The 11,456-nt window shown below is 48.6% G+C and overlaps 1 long non-coding RNA gene across 1 annotated transcript in view; it reads left to right on the forward strand.

Annotated features, from left to right (window-relative positions):
- The window catches only part of LOC135040777 (uncharacterized), a 49,999-nt gene extending 46,598 nt beyond the window's left edge, over positions 1 to 3,401 (forward strand). Inside the window, exon 3 of the long non-coding RNA XR_010234609.1 lies at positions 3,038 to 3,401. This is a non-coding gene — a long non-coding RNA (uncharacterized LOC135040777). The remainder of the gene's footprint in view (positions 1 to 3,037) is intronic.
- Positions 3,402 to 11,456: the final 8,055 nt, after the last annotated feature.

Genomic DNA, 11,456 nt, shown 5'->3' on the forward strand with positions numbered 1-11,456 from the left:
TCAGAGGCCTCCAAAAACCAAAACAGGTGTCGGTACATCACTGCACGCGGATCCTGGGAAAGATGGTAGCTTCCTACGAAGCGATTCCATTCGGCAGGTTTCATGCAAGAACCTTTCAGTGGGACCTGCTGGACAAGTGGTCCGGATCGCATCTTCAGATGCATCGGTTGATAACCCTGTCTCCAAGGACAAGGGTGTCTCTGCTGTGGTGGCTGCAGAGTGCTCATCTTCAAGAGGGCCGCAGATTCGGCATACAGGACTGGGTCCTGGTGACCACGGATGCCAGCCTTCGAGGCTGGGGGGCAGTCACACAGGGAAGAAACTTCCAAGGACTATGGTCAAGTCAGGAGACTTCCCTGCACATAAATATTCTGGAACTGAGGGCCATTTACAACAAAACCCTGCTTCAAAACCAGCCGGTACTGATCCAGTCAGACAACATCACGGCGGTCGCCCATGTAAATCGACAGGGCGGCACGAGAAGCAGGACGGCAATGGCAGAAGCCACAAGGATTCTCCGATGGGCGGAAAATCACGTGTTAGCACTGTCAGCAGTGTTCATTCCGGGAGTGTACAACTGGGAAGCAGACTTCCTCAGCAGGCACGACCTCCACCCGGGAGAGTGGGGACTTCATCCAGAAGTCTTTCAAATGATTGTAAACCGTTGGAAAAGGCCACAGGTGGACATGATGGCGTCCCGCCTAAACAAAAAGCTAAAAAAATATTGCGCCAGGTCGAGAGACCCGCAGGCGATAGCTGTGGACGCTCTAGTGACACCGTGGGTGTACCGGTCGGTTTATGTGTTCCCTCCTCTTCCTCTCATCCCAAAGGTACTGAGGATAATAAGGAAAAGAGGAGTAAGAACTATACTCATTGTTCCGGATTGGCCAAGAAGAGCTTGGTACCCGGAACTTCAAGAAATGATGTCAGAGGACCCATGGCCTCTACTGCTCAGACAAGACCTGCTGCAGCAGGGGCCCTGTCTGTTCCAAGACTTACCGCGGCTGCGTTTGACGGCATGGCGGTTGAACACCGGATCCTGAAGGAAAAGGGCATTCCGGAGGAAGTCATTCCTACGCTGATTAAAGCTAGGAAAGAAGTTACCGCAAACCATTATCACCGCATATGGCGAAAATATGTTGCGTGGTGTGAGGCCAGGAAGGCCCCAACAGAGGAATTTCAGCTGGGCCGTTTCCTGCTTTTCCTACAGTCAGGGGTGACTATGGGCCTTAAATTGGGTTCCATTAAGGTCCAGATTTCGGCTCTATCGATTTTCTTCCAGAGAGAACTGGCTTTACTACCTGAAGTTCAGACTTTTGTTAAGGGAGTGCTGCATATTCAGCCCCCTTTTGTGCCTCCAGTGGCACCTTGGGATCTCAACGTGGTGTTGGATTTCCTAAAGTCACATTGGTTTGAGCCACTGAAAACCGTGGATTTGAAATATCTCACGTGGAAAGTGGTCATGTTGTTGGCCTTGGCTTCGGCCAGGCGTGTATCAGAATTGGCGGCTTTGTCATGTAAAAGCCCTTATCTGATTTTCCATATGGATAGGGCAGAATTGAGGACTCGTCCCCAGTTCCTCCCCAAAGTGGTATCAGCTTTTCATCTGAACCAACCTATCGTGGTGCCTGCGGCTACAAATGACTTGGAGGCTTCCAAGTTGTTGGACGTAGTCAGGGCCCTGAAAATCTATGTTTCCAGGACAGCTGGAGTCAGAAAGACTGACTCGCTCTTTATCATGTATGCGCCCAACAAGTTGGGTGCACCTGCTTCAAAGCAGACTATTGCTCGCTGGATCTGTAGTACAATTCAGCTTGCACATTCTGCGGCTGGACTGCAGCATCCTAAATCCGTAAAAGCCCATTCCACGAGGAAGGTGGGCTCTTCTTGGGTGGCTGCCCGAGGGGTCTCGGCTCTTCAACTTTGCCGAGCAGCTACTTGGTCGGGGTCTAACACGTTTGCTAAATTCTACAAGTTTGACACCCTGGCTGAGGAGGACCTAGAGTTTGCCCATTCGGTGCTGCAGAGTCATCCGCACTCTCCCGCCCGTTTGGGAGCTTTGGTATAATCCCCATGGTCCTTACGGAGTCCCCAGCATCCACTAGGACGTTAGAGAAAATAAGAATTTACTCACCGGTAATTCTATTTCTCGTAGTCCGTAGTGGATGCTGGGCGCCCATCCCAAGTGCGGATTGTCTGCAATACTTGTATATAGTTATTGCTTAACTAAAGGGTTATTGTTGAGCCATCTGTTGAGAGGCTCAGTTGTTATCATACTGTTAACTGGGTATTGTATCACGAGTTATACGGTGTGATTGGTGTGGCTGGTATGAGTCTTACCCGGGATTCAAAATCCTTCCTTATTGTGTCGGCTCTTCCGGGCACAGTATCCTAACTGAAGTCTGGAGGAGGGTCTTAGTGGGAGGAGCCAGTGCACACCAGTAGTCTAAAGCTTTCTTTATAGTTGTGCCCAGTCTCCTGCGGAGCCGCTAATCCCCATGGTCCTTACGGAGTCCCCAGCATCCACTACGGACTACGAGAAATAGAATTACCGGTGAGTAAATTCTTATTTAATCTAGTAGATTATCATGCATGCACTAGCAGTATTTACGGTATACTACGTGATTCATCGCGCCCTATGGGTGCTCTTCACACCGTCGCCCTTGTGGCGTGCAATATTTTTATTGCATAATAATTGCATAATTGAGAATGCTATTGCTACTAGAATGTGTTATGATCTCCTGTACAGGGTGATTCAAAAGTCGCAGTACACCCTTTTGTTTCAAAAACTGTGCAGGAAATGGAAAAACTGAATACTCCAGTAAGATATGGGTGAGGTGGGCTATCTTTTAGGGTATGTACCGAACATGGGCGCCATCTTGAAATCGGCCATCTTGAATTTAAGTCAGTTTTTTCAAATGGAAAGGGGGTTGTGTAACACGTCAAACTACATCATAATTTGCTGAAAAGTTTATTGCTGCAAACAGATTTGAAAACACAGTTATGGTTTAAAAGTTGCAACACTTTTTTGTTGCAGGTAACTGAAGATGGCTTTGACAAAAGAGGATAGAATTGAGGTGATTTTGATGTCTGGAGAACAAAGTTTCCATGTCATAGCTTCAGATTTTAACAACCGGCACCCAGAAAGACCTCTAATTTTACATAGCACTGCCAGGTGCCTAATTTCCAGAGAAATTGGGACTGTGGCTGACAAGTCACGGTGTGGTCGTCCAAAAAGTGCTACTGACAAGACAACCTCAACAATGGTTTTGGCATCCTTTGTGAAGAGGATCAAAATTTGGATTGTACCTCCAGTGTGTAGAATTTAATAAACTACAAAAATTGTCCTGTCACCTTTTACCGTATCTGCCACAGGTGCTCCTCGGGTAACACCAAGAACCATGGACTAATATTTACTTACATTAAGATGTCTTAAGTTTTTACAGCTCTATAGACTTACCACATTTTCTCTGACGTCCTAAGTGGATGCTGGGACTCCGTAAGGACCATGGGGATTAGCGGCTCCGCAGGAGACTAGGCACAACTAAAGAAAGCTTTAGGACTACCTGGTGTGCACTGGCTCCTCCCACTAAGACCCTCCTCCAGACCTCAGTTAGATTCTTGTGCCCGGCTGAGCTGGATGCACACTAGGGTCTCTCCTGAGCTCCTAGAAAGAAAGTATATTTAGGTTTTTTATTTTACAGTGAGATCTGCTGGCAACAGATTCACTGCAGCGAGGGACTAAGGGGAGAAGAAGCGAACCTACCTAACAGGTGGTAGTTTGGGCTTCTTAGGCTACTGGACACCATTAGCTCCAGAGGGATCGACCGCAGGACCCGACCTTGGTGTTCGTTCCCGGAGCCGCGCCGCCGTCCCCCTTACAGAGCCAGAAGCATGAAGAGTCCGGAAAATCGGCAGCAGAAGACTTCGGTCTTCACCAAGGTAGCGCACAGCACTGCAGCTGTGCGCCATTGCTCCTCATGTACACCTCACACTCCGGTCACTGATGGGTGCAGGGCGCTGGGGGGGGGGGCGCCCTGAGGGCAATATAAGACACCTTGGCTGGCAAATCATCACAATATATAGTCCCAGGGCTATATATGTGATAAATTACCCCTGCCAGAATCCATAAAAAAGCGGGAGAAAAGTCTGCCGAAAAAGGGGCGGGGCTTCTCCCTCAGCACACTGGCGCCATTTTTTCTTCACAGTGCAGCTGGAAGACAGCTCCCCAGGCTCTCCCCTGTAGTTTTCAGGCTCAAAGGGTTAAAGAGAGAGGGGGGGCACTAAATTTAGGCGCAATATATGTATACAAGCAGCTATTGGGGGAAAAATCACTCAGTTATAGTGTTAATCCCTGCATTATATAGCGCTCTGGTGTGTGCTGGCATACTCTCTCTCTGTCTCTCCAAAGGACTTTGTGGGGTCCTGTCCTCAGTCAGAGCATTCCCTGTGTGTGTGCGGTGTGTCGGTACGGCTGTGTCGACATGTTGGATGAGGAAGGTTACGTGGAGGCGGAGCAGAGGCCGATAAATGGGATGTCGCCCCCTGTGGGGCCGACACCAGAGTGGATGGATAGGTGGAAGGTGTTAACCGACAATGTCAACTCCTTACATAAAAGGCTGGATGACGTAACAGCTGTGGGACAGCCGGCTTCTCAGCCCGCGCCTGCCCAGGCGTCTCAAAGGCCATCAGGGGCTCAAAAAACGCCCGTTACCTCAGATGGCAGACACAGATGTCGACACGGAGTCTGACTCCAGTGTCGACGAGGTTGAGACATATACACAATCCACTAGGAACATCCGTTACATGATCTCGGCAACGAAAAATGTGTTACGCATTTCTGACATGAACCCAAGTACCACATAAAAGGGGTTTTATTTATTGGGGAGAAAAAGCAGCCAGTGTTTTGTTCCCCCATCAGATGAATGAATGAAGTGTGTAAAGAAGCATGGGTTCCCCCGATAAGAAACTGGTAATTTCTAAAAAGTTACTGATGGCGTACCCTTTCCCGCCAGAGGATAGGTCACGTTGGGAGATATCCCTTAGGGTGGATAAGGCGCTCACACGTTTGTCAAAAAAGGTGGCACTGCCGTCTTAGGATACGGCCACCTTGAAGGAGCCTGCTGATAAAAAGCAGGAGGCTATCCTGAAGTCTGTATATACACACTCAGGTTATATACTGAGACCTGCAATTGCCTCAGCATAAATAGTGCTGCTGCAGCGTGGTCTGATACCCTGTCAGATAATATTAATACTCTAAGACAGGGATAATATTTTGCTAACATAGAGCATATTAAAGACGTCGTCTTATATATAAAGGATGCACAGAGGGATATTTGCCGGCTGGCATCCAGAATTAATGCAATGTCCATTCTGCCAGGAGGGTATTAGAAACCCGGCAGTGGACAGGTGATGCTGCCTGTAGAAGGCACATGGAGATTCTGCCTTATAAGGGTGAGGAATTGTTTGGGGATGGTCTCTGGGACCTCGTATCCACAGCAACAGCTGGGAAGAAATTTTTTTACCTCAGGTTTCCTCACAGCCTAAGAAAGCACCGTATTTTCAGTTACAGTCCTTTCGGCTTCAGAAAAGCAAGCGGGTCAAAGGCGCTTCCTTTCTGCACAGAAACAAGGGAAGAAGGAAAAAGCTGCACCAGCAGCCAGTTCCCAGGATCAAAAATCTTCCCCCGCTTCCTCTGAGTCCACTGCAAGACGCTGGGGCTCCACAGGTGGAGACAGGTGCGGTAGGGGCGCGTCTCGGGAACTTCAGGGACCAGTGGGCTTGCCCACAGGTGGATCCCTAGGTTCTGCAAATAGTATCACAGGGATACAGGCTGGAGTTCGAGGCGACTCCCCCTCGCCGTTACCTCACATCAGCCTTGCCTGCTGCCCTCGGAGAAAGGTAGTACTGGCGGCAATTCACAAGCTGTACTTCCAGCAGGTGAAATCAAGGTACCCCTCCTTCAACAAGGCCGGGGTTACTATTCCAAAATGTTGTGGTACCGAAACCAGACGGTTCGGTGAGACCCATTCTAAAATTGAAAGCCTTGAACACTTATATACGAAGGTTCAAGTTTAAAATGGAATCGCTCAGGGCGATTATTGCAAGCCTGGAGTTTCATGGTATCACTGGACATCAAGGATGCTTACCTGCATGTCCCTATTTACCCTTTTCACCAGGAGTACCTCAAAATTGTGGTACAGGATTGTCATTACCAATTCCAAGACGTTGCCGTTGGTCTGTCCCCGGCACCGAGGTATTTACCAAGGTAATGGCCGAAATAATTGTCCCGTACTTGGACGATCTCCTTATAAAGGCGAGGTCCAGGGAGCAGTTGTTCGTCGGATTAGCACTATCTCGGGAAGTGCTACAACAGCACGGCTGGATTCTGAATATTCCAAAGTCGCAGCTGGTTCCTACGACGCGTCTACTGTTCCTGGGTATGGTTCTGGACACAGAACAGGATAAAAAGGGTTTCTCCCAGAGGAGAAGTCCAAGGAGTTGTCGTCTCTAGACAGAGACCTCCTAACACGTATACAGGTGTCGGTGCATCAATGCACGCGAGCCCTGGGAAAGATGGTAGCTTCTTACGAAGAAATTCCATTCGCCAGGTCCCATGCAAGGATTTTCCAGTGGGATCTGTTGGACAAGTGGTCCGGGTCGCATCTTCAGATGCATCGGCGGATAACCCTGTCTCCAAGGGCCAGGGTGTCGCTGTTGTGGTGGCTGCAGAGTGCTCATCTTCTAGGGGGCCGCAGATTCGGCATACAGGACTGGGTCCTGGTGACCATGGATGCCAGCCTTCGAGGCTGGGGGGGCAGTCACACAGGGACGAAACTTCCAAGGCTATGGAAAAGTCAGGAGACTTCCCTACACATAAATATTCTGGAACTAAGGGCCATTTACAATGCCCTAAGTCAGGCTAGACCCCTGCTTCAACACGGGCCGGTGCTGATCCAGTCAGACAACATCACGGCGGTCGCTTATGTAAACCGACAGGGCGGCACAAGAAGCAGGATGGCGATGGCAGAAGCCACAAGGATTCTCCGGTGGGCGGAAAATCATGTGTTAGCACTGTCAGCAGTGTTCATTCCCGGAGTGGACAACTGAGAAGCAGACTTTCTCAGAAGACACGACCTCCACCCGGGAGAGTGGGGACTTCATCCAGAAGTCTTCCAAATGATTGTACACCGTTGGGAAAGGCCACAGGTGGACATGATGGCGTCCCGCCTCAACTAAAAGTTACAAAAAGATATTGCGCCAGGTCAAGGACCCTCAGGCGATAGCTGTGGACGCTCTGGTAACACCGTGGGTGTACCAGTCGGTGTATGTGTTCCCTTCTCTGCCTCTCTTACCCAGGGTAATGAGAATAATAAGAAGGAGAGGAGTAAGAACTATACTCATTGTTCCGGGTTGGCCAAGAAGAGCTTGGTAACCAGAACTCCAAGAAATGATCTCAGAGGACCCATGGCCTCTGCCGCTCAGACAGGACCTGCTGCAGCAGGGGGCCTGTCTGTTCCAAGACGTACCGCGGCTGCGTTTGACCGCATGGCGGTTGAACGCCGGATCCTGAAGGAAAAGGGAATTCCGGAGGAAGTTATCCCTACGCTATTTAAAGCTAGGAAAGAAGTGAACGCAAACCATTATCACCGCATATGGCGGAAATATGTTGCGTACTGTGAGGCCAGGAAGGCCCCAAAGGAGAAATTTCAGCTAGGTCGATTTCTGCACTTCCTACAGTCAGAGGTGACTATGGGCCTAAAATTGGGTTCCATTAAGGTCCAGATTTCGGCTCTATCGATTTTCTTCCAAAATTTAACTGGCTTCACTGCCTGAAGTTCAGACTTTTGTTAAGGGAGTGCTGCATAGTCAGCCCCCGTTTGTGCCTCCAGTGGCACCGTGGGATCTCAACGTGGTGTTGGATTTCCTGAAGTCGCATTGGGTTGAGCCACTTAAATCCGTGGAGCTATAATACCTCACGTGGAAAGTGGTCATTCTGTGGGCCTTGGCGTCGGCCAGGCGGGTATCAGAATTGGCGGCTTTGTCATACAAAAGCCCTTATCTGTATTTTATATGGATAAGGCGGAATTGAGGACTCGTTCCCAATTCCTTCCTAAGGTGGTATCAGTTTTTCATGTGAACCAACCTATTGTGGTGCCTGCGGCTACTTGGGACTTGGAGGATTCCAAGTTACTGGACGTAGTCAGGGCCCTGAAAAGTATATGTTTCCAGGACAGCTGGAGTCAGGAAAACTGACTCGCTCTTTATCCTGTATGCACCCAACAAGCTGGGTGCTCCTGCTTCTAAGCAGACGATTGCTCGCTGGATCTGTAGCACGATTCAACTTGCACATTCTGCGGCTGGACTGCCGCACCCTAAATCTGTAAAAGCCCATTCCACGAGGAAAGTGGGCTCTTCTTGGGCGGCTGCCCGAGGGGTCTCGGCTTTACAACTTTGCCGAGCTGTTACTTGGTCGGGTTAAAACATTTTTGTAAGAGTCTACAAGTTTGATACCCTGGCTGAGGAGGACCTAGAGTTTGCTCATTCGGTGCTGCAGAGTCATCCGCACTCTCCCGCCCGTTTGGGAGCTTTGGTATAATCCCCATGGTCCTTACGGAGTCCCAGCATCCACTTAGGACGTCAGAGAAAATAAGATTTTACTCACCGGTAAATCTATTTCTCGTAGTCCGTAGTGGATGCTGGGCGCCCATCCCAAGTGCGGATTGTCTGCAATACTTGTTTATAGTTATTGCCTAACTAAAGGGTTATTGTTAAGCCATCTGTTGAGAGGCTCAGTTATATTTCATACTGTTAACTGGGTATAGTATCACGAGTTATACGGTGTGATTGGTGTGGCTGGTATGAGTCTTACCCGGGATTCAAAATCCTTCCTTATTGTGTCAGCTCTTCCGGGCACAGTATCCTAACTGAGGTCTGGAGGAGGGTCTTAGTGGGAGGAGCCAGTGCACACCAGGTAGTCCTAAAGCTTTCTTTAGTTGTGCCCAGTCTCCTGCGTAGCCGCTAATCCCCATGGTCCTTACGGAGTCCCAGCATTCACTACGGACTACGAGAAATAGATTTACCGGTGAGTAAAATCTTATTTTTAACACTTTGTGTTTACAACCATGAAAATCAGAAACTCCCGTACGAAGAATGGGTATAACAGCTAGTTATTAATAAAAGTAATAAATATATTTACTAGTCTTATATTCTCACACAGTCCCTTTTTGTATTTATTGCCTGCATATTGAATTGCACTATTATTGTTTCTTTAAACTAGAGATGAGCAGTCCGGATTCGGCCTCGCAGTGGGATCCAAGTCCACCCCAGCCGTGGGTGTTCCTGCCAAACTCAGATCCCACTGCGAGGCTGAACGTCATCTTCCTGGAGTCGGATTCTCGCGGGTCCTGGATTCTATATAAGGCATCGCAGTTGAGTCTTGGTGCCATTTCAGTCTAATCCACGCTGCTGTTTGCTGCTCTATAGTCTGCTATACTGGCTGTGTCCAGAGTCTCACAAGTGGCTGTGCTTATAGTGACTGTATATAGGGGCATACTGCAGGCTGTTGAATGCTGTGCTATACTCTGCTGTATTGACTGTGCTGTGTCCAGACTCACAAGTGGTTGTGCACTGTATAGTGTCTATATAGGGGGCACACTGATGTATGCTGTGCTGTACTCTTCTATAAATTGTACTGTTTTGTGCACTTTACCACAGTGTGCTTTGTTCACATGCATCTATAAGCCCTGTGATCCATGCAATTCGAAGCAAGTTGCAAGTTAATAAAACAGAAAAATAAAATAAACATTTCAATTGTTTGTACTGCTTGGTGCACTTTGTTTAAATGCATTTATAAGCCCTGTGATCCACGCAGTTTGAACTGAGCTGCAAGTTAAAAATAAATATATATATATATATATATATACATATATCTCTGTTCTTCACATGGGAGTTTCTGATTTTATTTTTGTACTGTTTGGTGCACTTTACCCTACTGCACTTTGTTCATGTGCATCGATAAGCCCTGTGATTAAACACAGGCCCTCATTCCGAGTTGTTCGCTCGCAAGCGGATTTTAGCAGATTTGCTCATGCTAAGCCGCCGCCTACTGGGAGTGAATCTTAGCATCTTAAAATTGCGAACGATGTATTCGCAATATTGCGATTACACACCTCGTAGCAGTTTCTGAGTAGCTCCAGACTTACTCGGCATCTGCGATCAGTTCAGTGCTTGTCGTTCCTGGTTTGACGTCACAAACACACCCAGCGTTCGCCCAGACACTCCTCCGTTTCTCCAGCCACTCCTGCGTTTTTTCCGGAAACGGTAGCGTTTTTTCCCACACGCCCATAAAACGGCCTGTTTCCGCCCAGTAACACCCATTTCCTGTCAATCACATTACGATCTCCAGAACGATGAAAAAGCCGTGAGTAAAATTCCTAACTGCATAGCAAATTTACTTGGCGCAGTCGCAGTGCGAACATTGCGCATGCGCATTAAGCGGAAAATCGCTGCGATGCGAAGATTTTTACCGAGCGAACAACTCGGAATGAGGGCCACAGTTTTAACCCAGCTGCAAGTTCAAAAGCATAAATATATACACTGCTCAAAAAATAAAGGGAACACTTAAACAACACAATGTAACTCCAAGTCAATCACACTTCTGTGAAATCAAACTGTCCACTTAGGAAGCAACACTGATTGACAATCAATTTCACATGCTGTTGTGCAAATAGAATAGACAAAAGGTGGAAATTATAGGCAATTAGCAAGACACCCCCAATAAAGGAGTTGTTCTGCAGTTGGTGACCACAGACCACTTCTCAGCTCCTATGCTTTCTGGCTGATGGTTTGGTCACTTTTGAAAGCTGGCAGTGCTTTCACTCTAGTGGTAGCATGAGACGGAGTCTACAACCCACACAAGTGGCTCAGGTAGTGCAGCTCATCCAGGTTGGCACATCAATGCGAGCTGTGGCAAGAAGGTTTGCTGTGTCTGTCAGCGTAGTGTCCAGAACATGGAGGCGCTACCAGGAGACAAGCCAGTACATCAGGAGACGTGGAGGAGGCCGTAGGAGGGCAACAACCCAGCAGCAGGACCGCTACCTCCGCCTTTGTGCAAGGAGGAACAGGAAAAGCACTGCCAGAGCCCTGCAAAATGACCTCCAGCAAGCCACAAATGTGCATGTGTCTACTCAAACGATCAGAAACAGACTCCATGAGGGTGGTATGAGGGCCCGACGTCCACAGGTTTGGGTTGTGCTTACAGCCCAACACCGTGCAGGACGTTTGGCATTTGCCAGAGAACACCAAGATTGGCAAATTCGCCACTGGCGCCCTGTGCTCTTCACAGATGAAAGCAGGTTCTCACTGAGCACATGTGACAGACATGACAGAGTCTGGAGACGCCAAGGAGAACGTTCTGCCTGCAACATCCTTTAGCATGACCGGTTTGGCAGTGG

This window comes from Pseudophryne corroboree, chromosome 2 (genome assembly GCF_028390025.1).
Source record: "Pseudophryne corroboree isolate aPseCor3 chromosome 2, aPseCor3.hap2, whole genome shotgun sequence".
Taxonomy (NCBI): Eukaryota; Metazoa; Chordata; class Amphibia; order Anura; family Myobatrachidae; genus Pseudophryne; species Pseudophryne corroboree.